Source organism: Ambystoma mexicanum, chromosome 8 (assembly GCF_040938575.1).
Source record: "Ambystoma mexicanum isolate Mex_15411 chromosome 8, UKY_AmexF1_1, whole genome shotgun sequence".
In the NCBI taxonomy this organism is placed as follows: Eukaryota; Metazoa; Chordata; class Amphibia; order Caudata; family Ambystomatidae; genus Ambystoma; species Ambystoma mexicanum.
Window position 1 is genome coordinate 756,208,784 of NC_090929.1, and position 17,747 is coordinate 756,226,530.

Consider the following 17,747-nt stretch of genomic DNA (forward strand, 5'->3'; position numbering starts at 1 on the left):
TTTAAAACCTTTATTTTTTAACTTTTATGTCAACATAGTACAACTACACACCCACATTAGGGTGAACTTAACTTGCGCCAAATCCCACTCGTCCTGCCCCCCCCAACCCCCTGACGTCCCACTCCGAAGTTCAGTGCACATTGTGCTGCGTATTGCATCGCCCCAGTTCAATGTCTCAGTGAGGTGGAGGTACTAAGCCAGATGCACTGCCGAACATGGCCTTCTCTTTTCTAACTGTCGATTTCTGGGGAGGACGGGGCGTCCTCCGCTTCGTTCATCAGAAAGGTTACCAGGGGGCCCCAGATGTCTGGCGGACGGGCATGAAGGGGCAACAGTTTAATGAAGTCTGTTACAACATCTTGGCAATACAGAATGTCCCTGCGCCAAGCAGCGACTGTGGGGGGGGACCGCGACCCCAGGCCATGGCAATCCGCCTCCGAGCAAGAGTCAACAGCAGGCCAGCCAATTTTCTTATTGGTGCTGACAGGAGCCTCATCATACCGAGCAGGGCTGCTGTCTGGGCGGGCTGCACAGTTTCTCCCACGATCGTGGCTGTTGTCTCCATAACTTGGCTCCAGAATAGGGACAGTTTGGGGCAGTCCCATGCGGGGTGCGCAAAGTCCGCCGAGGGTGAACCACAACTTTTACATTTTGCAGATGCCTCAGGGTGATGTTTGTTTGCTTTCGCTGGCGTGTAGTAGGTTTGGTGAAGGAAATTAAAGTGGATTAGCTTAAAGCGAGAGTTGAGAGCTATCTTCTGCGTTTGTCTCAGAATGAAGGTCCAGTCTTCCTCAGGGATGAATATACGTAGGGACTTTCCCATCTGGTTTTTGCACGGGAGTTGCTGGTGGTTGTGTCAGTGATAATTGATTTGTAGATCTGCGATACCAGTCTGCCTTCTCCCTGTGCTTGTATTGTGTTATGGAGTAACTGCCAGGTTTGTGGTTGCTTTGGAAAGCCAGGTAGGATTGCTTGCAGAGTGTATTGAGTTCTAAAGTAGATGAAAATGTCAAGTGATGTATTGCCGCCCCTCTGTCTGGCTTGCTGTGGGGTTATGAAACTGTCCTCAATGAAGAAATCTCCCAGGGAGTTTATGTGGAGCTTTTCAACCCATTGGTGATAAACTTTCTCGAATGTCACCGGCACGCCTGGTATGAATTTCGCAGGAAGAACGGGAGAGTACCGCATTTGCACTCCATATTTTTGGGCGAGTGTTTTCCAAATCTTGTACGTCGAGAGCATCGCATTCATGGTGTTATTGGGGACCGGGTCTGGCCGAGTATAACAGCACTCAACAGGTTGGGTGTCGCCAGGGCCCGTTCCACTTGTATGTGGGGTGTGACTGGTTGTGTGGCGTACCAATGACTGAGGAACTGTGCTTGTGCTGCCCAGAAGTATTTCTCCAGATCCGGAATGGCTAGTCCCCCGCTCGTCACCGGAAGACATAGCGTTGAGTGTGCCACTCTGGCCATTTTGCCCGCCCATATTAATTCAAGAACCAGGCTTTTCAATCTTTTTAGGTAAGATTGTGGCAGTAGTATGGGAATGTTAGTGAATAAGTACAGTAGTTTCGGTAGTATCACCATCTTGACTAGGGAGGCTCTTCCCCAGAGAGTCAATGGCAGGGACTTCCATCGTACCACTTTTTCTTGCAAGGATTTGGTGACTTCTTCGTAATTGTCTCGGAACACCTCTTGATGAGTCAGTGCCAACTGAATCCCTAGGTACCGGACCTTGGATATTTTCCATGTGAACTGAAAGTCGTCTGCAAACACCCTGGTCGATGGGGTCAATGGGAATATGATGGATTTTGACTGATTGATTTTGAAGCCTGAGGCTGCTCCGAATTTAATGACTTCTCTCATTACTGGATTCAGATTTTCTTCGGGGTTGCACACGAACAGCGCTACGTCATCTGCGTATAGGGATGTGATGAGCTTGTGTGGTCCTATGTTAAGTCCTATTTGTTGCCTCAATTCCCTAAGGTTGGACGCCAAGGGCTCCATTATTAGGGCAAAAAATTAGCGCCGAAAGTGGGCAACCCTGTCCAGTTCCACGTTGTAATTCCAAGGGGGCCGAGTTCGCTGTTCCCACAATGATGTTAGCCTGTGGATTGGTGTAGAGCAGGGACACTAGTTTGATGAATCGGGCACCTAGTCCCATCCTGTTGAGCACTGTGAACAGGAAGGGCCACTCCACCGAATCAAATGCCTTCTCGGCATCGAGAAGAACCGCGACTGCCTGCTGAGCGGGACCCAGTGCTGCGATAACGCAAACATTCTTCGGATTCCAAAGGATATGTTGTGGCCCGGAATGAACCCTGCCTGATCTGCCAGGACCAAGGCGGGCATTAGTGGCATCAACCTGTTTGCAAGTATCTTTGCTAAAATGTTATTGTCAAGGTTAAGCAAGGAGATGGGACGGTAGGATGCGCAGTCCTCTGGAGGCTTGCCGGGTTTGTGTAAAAGGATGATGTTAGCAGCACAGAGGGATTGGGGAAGTGTCTTCTTTTCAAGTGCCTCCTCGTATACTGCCGCTAGGAGGGGGGCAAAGGTATTATCGAGTGGTTTGTAAAATTCCCCCGTTAGGCCATCCGGTCCAGGTGCTTTGGAGTTCGGAAGGGTCTTGATGGCTTCTATGATCTCCTCTGGCGTGATTACTTCATTGAGTGGTTCCCACAGATGACTCTCGACCCAGTACAGCTCTGTGTCTTCGAGATACTCCAGTAGAGAATTTGAGTCACTGTTATGCTTTGTGCTGTAAAGGTCTTGGTAGAAAAGCCTGAATTCTTATGCCATTCCTTCGTCTGTGTGGATCATCTTACCTTGTTTGGAGCGTATGCCTTCTATAGGGGTAACTTGTTATCTGCCCTTATCAGGTTTGTCAGAAGGGCACCAGGTTTTTGGCCTTCACCATACTGGCCCTCATTCCGAGCCATGCCGGTAAGTATCGGTACTTTCCGGCATGGCGTAAAGTACGACATTGTGCTGGTTGAAGACAGAAAATTTCGGCCCATTCCGAGCCCTCGGAAACGCGCTTTCCGCCATGCTGGAAAAGGACCGCGCGGCCGGCCGCAAAACCCCCCGAAAAACCCCTACCGGCATGCAGCGACACATAAAGTACAACACCGCCCTGTAAGCATTAGCGTCAGAGCATAACGGTGACCGTAATTTACGGAGACCGTAAATTACGGTCACCGAAAAAAAAAGGAACTGGAAATTACGACATCGCACAGGAACGGGAAGGAGAGCGGCGGCCATCTTTAAAAAAACAATCCATTGCCATTCGCAGCTGCCAGCAGCCCTGTGAGGAAACTAAAGTTGGGAACCGGACCAGGCACCGCAGGACATGCCGAAAGCACCAAAAAGGGCGGCGGATCGCATCCGCAAGCAGAGATTCTGCCCCGATGAACTCTAGGCCATGGTGGACTACCTGGCAGAGCAAGCCGATGTAGTCTTCAGCAGCGACATGCGGAGGGAGTCGACCCTCCGCAAGAAGACCATCTGGGCGGAACTGGCACAGAGGGTGAGCGCTGTTGGCAACACCCCCCGTACCGCCAGGGACTGCCGCAAGCGGTGGGACGACCTGCGGGTGCGGGTGCGGGGCCTCCTCTCCAGCAACCGCAGCCAGGCCCTGCAGACGGGAGGTGGCCCAAGTACCGCAGTCCAACTTGTGCCGTGGGAGGAGACCTGTGCGGAGCTCATTGGCACTGAATCCATTGAGGGCGTGGGGACCATGGAGTGCGGGGGAGCGACTTCTGGAGAAGTGTCGACAGTGTACACTGGCAATGTCCATTGCATGATGTAAACTGACCCAGGGGCCATCGAAGGCACCCTCTCGTATTGCCCCCCCCATCCAACGCATCCCCCCATCCAACAAATGCTGAGGCAAGTGCCGCCTTATGCTGGCCCAAGTGCGAGTACATAAAGCACATCAACCATAGTGCATTGACTTGCACAGCCCATCATGCACACTGTCCAGCGTGGTAGGCATAGTACTAGCCAAAATGTACATGACCAGGGCACAACGAGTCACTCCCAAACATGTGTATATGCCATCACCATGCATATGTACCACTGCCATAGCTACCCCCCAAACAGAACAAACCGTAAATGACCGAAATGTCCATGCAACCATGTATGCAAATAGGACATTGCACATACACTAATGTTGTCCCTCTCTTCTTCCCCCACAGGCACAGACCATGACACCACAGAGCCCCAGGGAAGCCGGCCAAGCACCTCCACGGGTACTGGCAGGGTCTGGCCGAAGCCAGCAGCAAAAAAAAACACCCCCCAGCCTACGGAAAGGCCACTTGAAGCTGGCAGACCAGCAACCCACACAGCATCTGTGGAAGCAGCTGTGCAAACCCCTAGCTCGGCACAGTCGAGCATCTCAGGGGAGGCTGCTGCCACCGCATGGATGAGTGGGAGCCCAGCCCGCCACCCATCCAGGGGCCAATGTTGGAGGATGACCAAGACAGTATGCACAGGCCAGAGCCATGCCTCGTGGCCCTGGCGTCATGCAGTGACTCCGGGGATGCACCGTCACCTGTTCACAGAATGGAACTTGACCCGCAGGGGTATGATGCCGTTCCCCCCAGTCCACCCATACCACCCCCTGCAGAGCATGCTGGTGCAAGTGGATCCTCAGATGGTCTCCCTTCACTTGACCAGCACCGAGTGCACCAGTTGACCGATCTAATTGAGAATTACATTGAGGACAATCGCCAGGCCAGGGCAGAACTGCATGAAGAACTTAACCAAATGCGGCAGTCCCTCACCGACTGCACCACCATATTGTGCGACTCTATGATGGACAGCACAACCTGGCTATGCCATGTCCTCAATCGCATAGCAAATGCCCTTGAGGCAGGGCATCAAAATACCGAGCCACAGCAGGAGGACACGTCCGCGACCAGTGAGGCCACGCAATGCAGCCCGGAGAGACGCACTCGGCGTTCCTTGCGTCAACGGGATTTGCCTCCCCCAGACAAGGGGGGAAAGAGACATTAGGCGTTCCTCCCACATCCTACATGGGACGACTGCTCTGGAGTTGGGGGTAGGGGGAGGGGGGTGATGGTGTGTTCTGGAGTTGGGGGGAGGGGGGAGGGAGTGATTGTGTGTTCTGGAGTTGGGGGTAGGGGGTAGGGGGGTGATGTGTTCTGGAGTTGGGGGGAGGGTGGAGGGGGTTATGGTGTGTTCTGGAGTTGGGGGAGGGGGTAGGAGGGTGATGTTGTGTTCTGGAGTTGGAGGTGGGGGGAGGGGGCATGAGCAGTTGCTGATGTAAGCACTATTTTGTTTTATTTATCACAATACACAATTGGTGTTGCAAACTTCAACCGTTGTGGACATTCATCATTGCACATTTGTTCATTGACTACTGCCAGTGCATGGTGTACAAGTATGCACAAGTCCATTGCCCTGTGTGCCCATGTCATGACACCCTCTACTGACTTGTGTCCTGGAGACCTTGTCCATTGTAAGTACAGAGCATTACATGTCCCTCAAGTGCACAGCCTCAATGAACCTTTGTTGGCACTACACCCTCCGCCTTCACCGCATCGTCCTGTGGTTGTAGCAGTACCATGTCAGGGGTGATAGCTGCTCACGTAGGGATGCACTTTTTGTCCATCTGCACATATGGCATGGGCCCATTCGACACCAGATATTAGTGGAGGGGTCAGACACCAGTCCTGGTTCGCCGGCACAGATGTGCATCACACAAGCCTGGTGACTGCTTCATCTACACTCTTGCACGGGTATGGCCATAGTCTGGTTGCCCCATGGGACTGTTCAGGGGGTTCATGACAGGGGTCATGTTGCTTGCTGTCATGGGACAGCCAACAACAGCTGCAAGTGTCGCCAAATGAGGTGGGTGTGTGGACTGTCATGGTGGAGAACAGTACTTGGCTGTCATGGCAGGGTTTCAATGATGGCCATCTGGACATGTCCATGGATGTATTGGGCACGATCAGGGACACAAATATGTGTCCGATGCAATGTAATGCAGTGGGGTGTAGTGGCTACATGATGGTCCGTGAACGATGGTGTGGACATCTTTGGGGTATATGTTTTTTTGTTGCATGCTGCTGTCCTGATGTCGGATCATTGTGGTGCTGTGCACTGTGTACATTCTTATTTGGGTGTGATGGCTGTAGTCTGTGGATCATGTTCATCATCCTGCTCTGATCCATTCTATGGTGATTTCCAACACTCCTATGGGGGTGCCATGCCGGTGACGTGATATCATACCCCTGCTGCCCTCCGTGAATTCCACTCCCAGGGATGGGTCTCCAATGTGGTGCCAGGCTGGGGGATGCCACATTGTGCATGTGCAGTGTGTCCTCCGATATGCGCTTACGGTTGTGGTGTCCGCCAATGAGTAGTGCTGGTGTTGTGTGCTTAGCCCTTGTCAGTTGGTGGAGATGTAGTGTGATGTGGGTGCCTTATTCTGGCAAAGTGGGAATCTGTTCATATGTGCCGTTGCACTGGTTCTGTGGCAGGTTTGTTGTCGGGGTGAACACCTTACAATGGCTTCATCCTTTCAACGCAGTTGGTTTATGCAGGCACCCACCCCGTGGCACCAGTGCACTTGCATGACACAGTCAGACGACTCAACAGCCAGCCAGACAGGTCATCCTGCAGGTTGGGCCATGTGGCGCGGTAGCGTGGTGATCAGCTGGCCCTTTGAGTCATGTGTAGTTGTTTGTTGTCGGGCCCACCCATGTGTGCGGTTCTTGGTAGCGTTGGATCCCATCTGCACGTAGGGGGAGTGGTATTGTTTGCAGTTGCTGTCCGCAACGTGCATGCCAGGCTGGTCCACATATGACCTGTGGGTGCTGTCAGGGGCACCATTGTCATTTGGCATGCCTCCATTTGCATTAGGTCTAGCTTTACTGTTGTGTATCTCATGGGTGGTCCATGTTGGGGATTGGTGGAACCTTGTGTGCTTGGGGAGGTGTAATGGCACTTGTATATGTGGCCGCATAATGGACGGTTGTGACATGCCACTGTGTGCTGGTGGGTGCCTTTGGCATGGGTGTGGGGCACAGGCAACACCATCACTTGTGCCGGGTTGGCACTGTACATTTGTATGGTGCTCGCTTTTCTTGTGTCTGTGGCGCAATATGGTGGTGACGGTGTCACAGTCTAGGTGGTCAGGGGTGTCTATCTGGTAGGACTTCTCCTAGAGCGGCCGGACATGCTGCGTGTGCATGGGGGCTGCTGGGGTGGTAACGGAGGCTGCACTGGTGCTGCATGCAGGGCCTGTCTCCCCCCTCCTTCTACCCCTGTGTCTCCTCAGTGGGGGGGCGTGGTGTTGTTGCAGGGGTTTGTGTGGTTGTGGCCTTGCTTGTTCGATTGGTGTCATCTTGGTGTGGGAGGGGGGTGGTGTGTGGGTGTGTTCCTTTTCTGCTGTGGCAGACTCCTGGCCTCTGTCTGTGTTGCATGTGTGCACCTGTGGCTCTGGGTCCCACTGCTCAGGGTTCTTTACTCCTTCTCTGAGATGCCTGTATGTACTCCATGCCGGTAAGGTACTTTACGGCCTTGGGGAGGCCGTAATTTACGTGTGCTCCTTACTTGAGATCAGCTCCGGTTTACGCCATGCCATTAATTTCGGCATGGTGGGGACACGCGCGACCCAAGAATGTAAATTACGGCATTGTGGTTTACGGTGCCGTAATTTACGGTCTGAGGGGTCGGAATGGCATGGAGCGAAAAACCATGCCGGTAAATCATTACCTGCATGGTTTGTACCTTACCTCCATGCTCGGAATGACCCCCACTGTCTGATTTTGGTGTTACGGGCTAGAAATTTTAATTCTCGTTCCGCTGTGGTATTAAAGATCAGAAGTTCCTCTTTCAGGGCCACTTTTATTTTGGGGTCGCCTGTGCTTATGATTTGTCGTTCCAGGTCCTTAAGGCGCCTTTCGCTGGTTGCCAGCTCACGCCTGATGAGCTTAAGAATGCCATTCTCCTTAGCGAGGCAAATTCCTCTAGTGAAAAATTTCAGCGTTTCCCAGACCACGCCGGGGGAAGAGACCGACCCTGTGTTAACTTCCAGGAACGTGGTGATTTCTTCTCTCAGCTGGGCTGCAAATACCTCATTTCGCATGGATCCGTTTTTGAAAGGCCAGGGCTGTAATGGGGATTTAGAGTTGGCTGGACTGAGATTGAGGTTTATCAGGGAGTGATCGGATAGCGTTCTTGGGAGGATACAGCAAGAATCGCACACCAGCGGACCCCGTGCAGAGATGAAAAAGTAGTCGATCATGGAGCTCGTGTTATGTACTGCCGAGTGAAAGGTGTACTCTTGCTGCTCCCCATTAGCTGCTCTCCATGCGTCCTTAAGATCAAATGCCCTGCAAATTTATTTTATTTGAAAACAGGCTTTGGACATGGGATGTGGCATAGTTCTCAATCTGCCTTTCGCCGGGTCGAGCACTGTGTTCATATCGCCTCCCCAAATTATGGTTGACTAAGCCTGGGTGGAGAGCTGTGTTAGTACCCAAGCAAAATTGTCGGGGCCGTCTGTGTTCGGAGCGTAGGAGTTGACAAGGGTTATACTTTGGCCAGCTACTGTGCCACTCACTAGAATGGCTCTGCCTTTGTTGTCCTTTACAGAGTGGATTAGCCGGAAGTTTGTTCTCCTAAAGATAAGGATAGCGACTCCTCTGGAGTACGACGAATATGAGGAGAAGTACCTGTGGCAACCCCAGCTTCTGGCCCAGAGGTGCTCCTTCCCAGGGGGTAGATGTGTTTCTTAAAGCATGGCTACGTCGATCTCGTGCCTTCTCAAGTATTGCAGGATTTTTCTGGTTTTGATTGGGATGTTACCCCCTCTTACGTTCCATGTTAAAACCTTGACTGAAGCGGGTCAAAAAGTGGATTACGTCTCGTTATATTCGTGTTAGCCGGCAGCGATGAGGCCAGCCCGGGTCTCGTGCTTTTACTTGTTGCGCACTGGGTCTCTTGCCGAATGATGCGGCGCTTCGCTGGGGAAGGCTCTGTAGAGGTAGTGGGCTTGTCAGGGCGGAGGGGCGTGGGTCAGGATCGGGTGTGAACAAATGGCACGTGTCCAGACTAATAACTTTAAAACCTTTCCCATAGCGCGGACAACCCCCAACTTGTCCGTGATCCCCCCAACTTGAACGTGGGAACAAATGCTGTGCTAGGGGCGCTTGGGTCTTCCCCAATGTCTCTGGCCTGCTGTGTTTACTATATTGCGCTTGTTCCGGTTGGCTCCTTGAACTAACTGGGGTGATTGTTGGGTGCAGTTTCCTTAAGGAGGATTCCTGGGGTTCTTTCTCTCTGGGGACGGAGCTGACGAGGATGGTGATCCGGGCAACAGTTCTGCTGTAGGAACGCGTGGGCTTCTTCCGGGGACTGGAAGAAGTGGACTCTTCCGTTGTGTTGTACTCTGAGCCGTGCCGGGAACAGCATTGAGTAAACCAGCTGGTTGTCTCGAAGTCTTTGCCTGACATTGGTGAAAGCTCTTCTCTGTGCTTGGACAGCGGCCGAGAAGTCGGGGTAGAAGTGGATTTTGTCCCCGTCGTGGAGCAGTTCTCCCTCCTCTCTGGCCAGGCGGAGAATGGCGTCCCGGTCTCTGTCATTTAGTAATCTCGCAATGATGGGTCTGGGCGGGGCACCAGGGGCTGGTCTGGTGGATGGAGTCCTGTGCACTCTCTCTATCATAAACAGTTGTGAGAACGCTTCTCGGCCAAAGAGAGAGATGCAAAGTGATTCAACATAATCTTCCATCTTCGACTGGGGTTCATGTTCTCTTACTCCAATGATTCGGATATTGTTCCGTCTGGAGCGGCCTTCTAGGTCCTCGCATTTGGCCATGGTTGTGGTCATTTGGCTTTCAAGTCTGGCTACCTTGCTCGATAAGGCCGTCGCGCCGTCGTCCAGGTCGGAGACCCGCTGTTCAACCTCAGTTAGTCGCTCTGTGTGGGTATCGATGCAGTGTTGCATTAGGTCTACTTTAGAGGACAGGCCGTCCATTTTACTGTTTAGACTGCCGATGCCCACTTTTAGCTCTAAGAGGAGTTCTTTTATTTCAGACGGATTGGTCCCTGTTGCTGCCTGAAGTGAGCCGCCAGGCGTGGGTTCACTCTCGTCTTGTAGGTGGGGGGCTTTCGGAGTCGTAACATTTTCAAAAGTCAGCTTCCTCTGCAGTTTATCTGTTTTCCCCATCTTGCTTTGCTGAGTGTATGAGGTTTCTAGGTAGTGTAGGTTTACCACCGAATGAGGGCCTCGCAGTGTCCTTTGCAGTGGCTGGGGTTGGCAAATGCTGGCGAAAGGAGAGAGGGTTTGGATTGTTGTGACTGCTTTCTGATGGAGTGCTTCCCGTACGTAGGCAGGACCCAGCCGCGGCCCTGGAGAATTCTAGAACTTGCACAGCGGCTGTTCCGGAGACCTAAGAGTGATGATCGTTCGATTCTCACGTGGAGTAGGTCGACGAAGGCCCTTCACCGTAAAGGGATACGTGCGGCGGGTGATGCTTTATGTAGCAGGTTTCAGTTGTAGTCTAAGCGCCTCGCTGGAGCAGAGGCCCTGGGGGTTTTATTAGTTGCAGCTCTGGATTGCGGTGCACCGCTCACTCGGAGGTGTGGAGTCCTGTTGCCAAGGGCTCCATAAAGCAGCGCGTTTTATGGCTGGGGGTAGCGGGGGCACGTCCCAGGGAAGGGGAGGGCTTGGTGTGGGCGCTTATGCTTGCGATCTCTCCCCCTTCCAAACTCCTGCGCCCTGCCGCCTGTACCTCAGTCTGCGGTCCCGACGTGGGTCTGTCACAGCTTCCACCGTCAAATCACATCCGCCCAGGCCGCACCAGTTCCCACTGTGTCAGAGCTTCGATGTGTTGGCTCCCTTGGAGCTCGTTCTGTGCTCGTCTTACGCCACCCGGCGCGGAGGGCTGGTTCGCGCACCGAGGGACTCCGGGGCTGTCTCCGGGTCCGAAGTAGTGGACATGCCGGTGTGGCGCCGATGGCCAGCGCCCCCCACGGCGACTATTCGTCGGCCGGTTTCTGACATGGTGGGTGCCTGGGAGGGGGGACTTTCCGGTTTCCTCTGCACTTTGAGCCGCAGACATCTCTGCTTGAGCTGCGGATGTTAGAACAGCCTCGGCGTCGGGGGGTGCCCGGAACAAATGTTCGCCTGGGGCTGCTCGCGCACCAAGATGGCCGGCACGCGTGAAATGGCAGGCCTCAGCACCGGGTGGGTCGTTCTGGGGTGTAGAAAGGCCGATTTTCCTCCAGATTCGAGGGGAGGGGAGTCGTGAGGCTTAGGAACCTGGAACCACACTTGGTTATGTAGAGCCAAGCCGGGAGCAGCAGGATTTGTACGGATTAATCCCGGGCAGAGCGGGAGCTCAAGCCGTGGCGGCCATCTTGGGTGGCCCTCTAGCACCCTCTGTCTTTAATAGAATTATGACTTTCTGCAACAAATGTGTTGAAAATCTGAATTCACTGTAAGCAAAAAACTGAAGTTTTAGCAGAGTTTTTGCCTTTTCGAAGTGCTCCAAATAGCTTGTACTGCTATCGAGCAATAAACTGGTACTCGTTGGATGGACCTGAAAAGAATAAAATGTTGAATCAGGCATCTGAGAATCTAACGCTGTGAGTGCAGAACAGAGTTTAAGCACAGCTGTTAAACGCACAGAGCCATCTGATAAGGTAGCCTGTGCCAAACTTGAGTCTTGCGCATTTAAATTTGCAGCACTTAACGAAAGATGTTTATACAAAAAAATAATGTTCTTGCAATTACGCATTAAAAATAAATGTTTAAACGCCTTGGTGTGACTTAAAGCTTTGTGTCTAATGAGTGCATTTTGGCAGTGTTGAGGATTTTAATCTCAGAGGCACAAGCTGGAGACTGGGTAATAATCAAGGAGGTTTCTGTTCGCCTGTATGATGTATGTCTTCTGCAATAAGGTTATGCATCCAAAAATAAGCATGTGACAAATATCTCAAGGGAATTAGTTGCATGTCAAAAGAAGACATGAAAAAACACGAATGTTAAAATCTCGGCTATTGGTAAGGGATATGTTCTAGACTTTTACCTGACACACCTGAAATCAGAACGTTCTAATAATTCAACAGCACCTGTTAACCATTTGTGTGATCCTTGTGCTGTGTTGCTAATTCTAACAACTCTGATCCATCATGTTTCGCTTTACTAATGACAACCCTTTCTCAGTTTTCCTTTTTTCAGTCTCCTGCTATAATAGTCTCTTGTGCAGCCATTTTTTTTCCACATGAATTTTTATTGAACCATTTCCAAAAACAATACATCGCCATATAACATTAGTAAGAAGCAACATCGCAAAACAAAGCAACCAGCTCTCCCCCTCCCTCCCCACCCTCTCCCACTTCCCGCTCACGAACAACCGTTTCCATAAGGACATTGGAGAAACAATCATTATACGAACTCTGGGACCAAACAAACTGTCACTGCTGACAAAGGGGGCTCGCCTCTTCAAGACACGAGAGGACCATATTCATAGGAGGAAGAAGTTCATAAATCGGAGGTCGTACGTGCACCCCAGACCTCAGAGTCTCATTGACTCACAATCTTCGTGGAGCAGGACCACCATCCAATATTGCAAAAATGAATTCATAGTGTCAGGAGTGAGGGCTAAAAGTTTCTCATATGTAAATATCGCCCAGAGTTTAGCCAGCCAGTCTGATTTGGAAAGGACCCGGCCAGTTTTCCACTTTTGGGCCAGGGCGAGCCTCCCTGCACACAACATGGCCTGAACCACCCTCGGAATAACAGACTCCTCCGAGACCAGGACACCAAAGAGAAAGACAAGAGGCTGATGATGCCGATCGGCGCCAGAGATCTCCTTAATCCAGCCCTGAAGATCTGACCAAAATAACTGTGTAACGGGACACCCCCACCAGAGGTGAAACCAGTACCCAAGCTGACCACAACCACTCGGGCATATCGGAGAAGATCCCGGATACATTTTAGCAAGTCTCTCTGGAGAGAGGTGCCATGAGTGCAAGATCTTAAAGTTGTGTTCCATAGCCGCCGTGTAAAGGGAACCTGAGAAGAGAACCTTAATGGACGACCAAACCGAATCATCTATTTCCCCCCCCAGCCATATCTCCCACTGCTTCTTAAAGTTCTGTCTGGGCTCCGTGTCTGCAGTAACTAGGGCAGTATAGACTTTAGAAAGGGCTCCCTTCCTTGATCTGGAATTTGTGAACACTCTTTCCAGAGGTGTGAGAGAGCGGGTCAGATCGTCCACCCACCGGGGTTCCGTCATGATCCCTTTCAATCTAATGTAGTCAAAAATTGAGATTGTTCCATCCCCTAGGGCTTCCACCAGACTGTCATATATTCGATAAATACTCCCTGCCGGAACAGTTGAGATGTCTGCTCCAGCCCCATCAGACTATTTCTGAGTTCCGCGGAGATTCCTCTTACCCAACTCAAACGGGCGAGCCCACACCGAGGACAACGGAGAGGGCCAGGAAGAAAGTTTTTTATTTTCCTTATTATTTCTCCAAAGCGACCACAACACCGATAGCGTGGGGTGCTTCCTAACGGGAGTTGGACGATTCGTCACCCCGGCCCACAGGAGATCTCTAACTTTTCTGGGATGAACCTGGGTGTCCTCAATGTATGACCAATAGGTCCTCAACTCGTCTCTCGAGTGCTCCAAGAACACTCTTAGCTGAGCTGCTTTGTGATAAAGTCGAAAATCAGGTAGGCCAAAGCCGCCATGCGCTCGAGGGACAGTTAGGGTCTCATGCCCGACCCTTGGTTTTTTCCCTTTCCAGATAAACCTGAGGACCTCCGAGTGGAGGGACATAAAGAATGACTCACGAACCATGACTGGGAGAGCGGAAAAAAGATAAAGCAGCCGTGGTAATATATTCATCTTTACCGACACCATACGGCAAAACCAAGAGAGAGTTGGGGGGACCAATGTCGGAGATCTGAGGTGATTTTAGCCAAAGTAGGGGGGAAATTGACTTCAAAGAGGTGAGTCAGGTCCTGCGGGATCAGCACCCCCAAAAAGGGTGTAACTGCTTGTTCAATTCTAATACCCTCCCAGGAGTCTCTTTCCCCTGTCTCAGAGTCAGCACTACCCATGGGCATCAAACACGATTTCGCAATGTTAATTTTCAACCCTGAGAATGTACCAAAGCTGTGAATTAAGTGACTGCCGAAGATTGGATATGTAGGCCAGGACATCGTCTGCAAAGAGTGACAACTTGAAATCTGGATCCCCGCAACGGACCCTGTTATTCCCTGATGGTTCCTTACCGCTATGGCCAGGGGTTCCATCGCCAGAGCATATAGCAGTGGCTAGATCGGACATCCCTGCCGAGTCCCCGGGGAGAGGGAGAATGGGGATGAAGTCACACCATTAACCGCCACCCTGGCTGACGGGCCATTATATAAAGCTGCGATCCACCTACAAAATCTCACCCCAAGCCCCATTTTCCGTAGCACCATGCTTATATAGGCCCTCTCGACTCTGTCAAAGGCCTTTTCTGAGTCCAATGACAAGAGATAAGCCTCCTCTCCTGAAAGGGCAACTTCATGCATCAGATCAAGCGACTTCCTGATGTTATCTCCTCCTTGCCTCCCAGAGATAAAACCCACCTGATCGCCATGAACCAATGATTAGAGAAGCGGGGCTAGCCTATTTGCTAAAAGTTTGGCCAATAGTTTCACATCCGTTTTGAGCAAAGAAATGGGCCGGTAGGACTGACATCTTCTCTGATTATTTCCTTCCTTAGGGATAACGACAATGCAGGCAGAGAGCATGGATTGAGGGAGACGACCCGAATCCGGGACGCCATTAAAGACCCCTGGGGTGGTCCCTACTTTCATAGAGCTAATAGTATCAATAACCTCCTGGGGAGAGATGGGTCCCTCCAAGGGATCAGCTTTGTCGGGAGGGAGGCAAGGAATTGGCACGCCCTCTAGGAAGTCATCTAGTTCAACCCCAGTTCCGTTATATTCTGTTCTGTACAGGAGCTCGTAATACTGGCGGAATTGCTCGGCTATGCCCAGATCATCCCGACAACACCCGCCATCTGCCAGGGCGACCAAGTCCACCCTCCTACTCTCCCTCAGCTCACGAAGCCTCAATGCCAGTATTTTATCTGCTTTTTCCCCTTTCTCCATGTATTTTGTTTAAGGAAGGACAGCTTCCTTTCAGTTTGCCCCACCAGGAGAGATGCAAGCTTTGATTTAAGTTGCTGAAGCTCAGCCCACTTCCCTGGAAACATCTGGGACCTTAATTTGCCCCCGGCTGAATGGCCTTGATTTTAACTCTAAGGAGCTTCTCCTCCTTGCCCCTTTCCTGCTTCCTTGCCGCTTCGATCCCTATAAGGACCCCTCTGATTGTGACCTTAAAGGCTTCCCAGACCCCTTCCAGGCCCACCTGCCCATCATCATTAAATTCAAAGAACTCCCTTACGGCCGTCAGGATAGCCTGAGATAGCTCCTTGTCCTTCAGTAGGAGATCATTGCATGTTCACCTCCCAGGGCCTGGAGCTCTAATTGAACCTTAACCATGTCATGGTCGGACCACGGAGTCACCTCCACTTTTACATCTGAGATCCTTTCGTACAAACCTTTGTCAACAAAAATGTAGTCAATCCTAAAGAATGACAAATGGGGCCTTGAGAAAAAGGTGTATAATGGTCCTGGCCCACTTGTGCTGTGTGGGAGGGAATCCCTAAGCCCTAACTCTTCATTGGTTCTTTGAAAGGAGGCCACGAGGCGGGCGCCTCTGTATCTGGGATTCTCCCCCCCGGGCGACTGGAGAGCCTATCACTAGACTAATCAAGTACCATATTAAAATCTGCCCCCACTACAAGTGCGCCCTCCGTGAACGTTATGATTTTAAGCTTAACCTCCTCCCAAAAAAGATCCTGGGACTCGTTAGGGGTGTAAATGGAAATCAAGGTCACCATGGCTCCTCGAATTTCCCCCTTTACCATTAAATATCGCCACTCCGGATCTCTAAGTTGAGCTTTAGGGGAAAAGTGGGCCTTCTGGGAAATCACCACCGCCACGCCTCTTTTATTGACCTGAGATGAGGCATGAACAACCTTTTGTATTATCCTAGCCTTCAGAACAGGCTCCTTCCCCCTCACCCAGTGGGTCTCCTGAAGAAATAAAACATCAAGACTCAACCTATTAAATTCCTTCACTACCAGGGTCCTCTTATATGGAGAGTTAAGACCTCCTGTGTTCAGAGAGCCCAATGTCAGCGGATGAGTACACTCAGCCATTAAGTAATTCTGAACTCAATTTTGATCTCGGAAGCACAATCTCCCTTGGGATGACACTCCCGACTGCTCCTCCAATGGCCCCACAAAACGCATACCATTATCTAAATACTCAACACTCCCAACGGTTGGAATAAAAAAAAAAATCCAAAACCCCACAACACAACACCCCTCCTTCCCCCCAACTCCCTTCTTTCTGAGCACCTGGAATCGCTGCGACATCGAGCTGCCGCACAACCAGGCCACCATGGGCCGCCTCCACCAGGGCCGCCATCAAAATAAACAACCCATACTTTACTGAGCCCCCCACCCTGCAAAAGTCAATAACCAGCCCTCTCTAAGGACCTCCATCCCCCTTGAGCTGTGCCCCCATTTCAGACCATTTCCCATCTAGAAACCAACAGACCAGGGCGTCCCAGGGGGATCCCGGTCACCACCCCAGACCTCATGGATATTCAGCTCCTTTGCCAGCAACCCAGGAAAAACCACTCCATGCACATTAAGACGGTGATTGTCCTGGGGATGGCGGCGCCACCTTTCTGTGTTTCCTGTGGCCCCGGATACAGTGCCTTCCTACAAATTCTGAAGCCTCACGGTGCTCTCCACCTTCGCCACTATTACCATCTTTGCGCTGCTTCGAGGAGGAGTCTCCCAAAAGTTCACTCATCACTCTCTGAATGTCCGACTCCACAACAAGGGAATATTTATATCCTTCCACTTCGAATGAGAGCGAAAAAGGGTGACCCCACCTGTACTGTACTCCCTTGGACTGTAGCCACTTGGTCAGAGGGCCGCAGAACCTCCGGCGTGATAGGGTGAGCGACGATTGGTCTTGGTAAATCGATATTTTGAGCCCTCCCAATCCATGGGTCCTTTTCTTCTTGCTAGCTCAAGGATCTTAGTCTTCTCGGCATAGTAGTGGAATTTCGCAACAATAGATCTGGGCCCTCTAGCCCGTGCTCCTGCTCTATGGGCCCTATCAATTGTTGGCTCGCTGGTGTTGGCTCCATCGAACAGTTTACTTATAATTGCTTTGACCGTTTTCACAATGTCCGCCTTCGTCTCTCCGTCCTGCTCCAAAATGCCAAGAAATCTTAGGTTGGAGCATCGCTCCCTGTTTTCCAGATCATCCAATTTAAGGGTGACCTCCTCCCTTCTCTCCAATTCTGCTATTCACATGTCGAACTGCATCTCGAGGAGGTCAGTTGAGGTCTGATTGGCCTCCAAGGCTTGTACACGGTCGTCTACTGCGTCAACCTTCTTGTCTAAGGAGTCGAGCCTTCTGCTGATGTCCGCTCTAAAACCTCGGATCTCCTCCAAGAGGGCCGTCATGCTACGACTCATAGATTGAGCTTCCACATCCTCTGGTCGCTTCGAGGGCTGCATGGTGCCTCCTTCCCTCGTCTGATCAGGAATACGCCGGTACTTCTGTAGGGATTGTGACCAGTCCATTGAACGAGAGAGGGGGGGATCACGCCTGTCT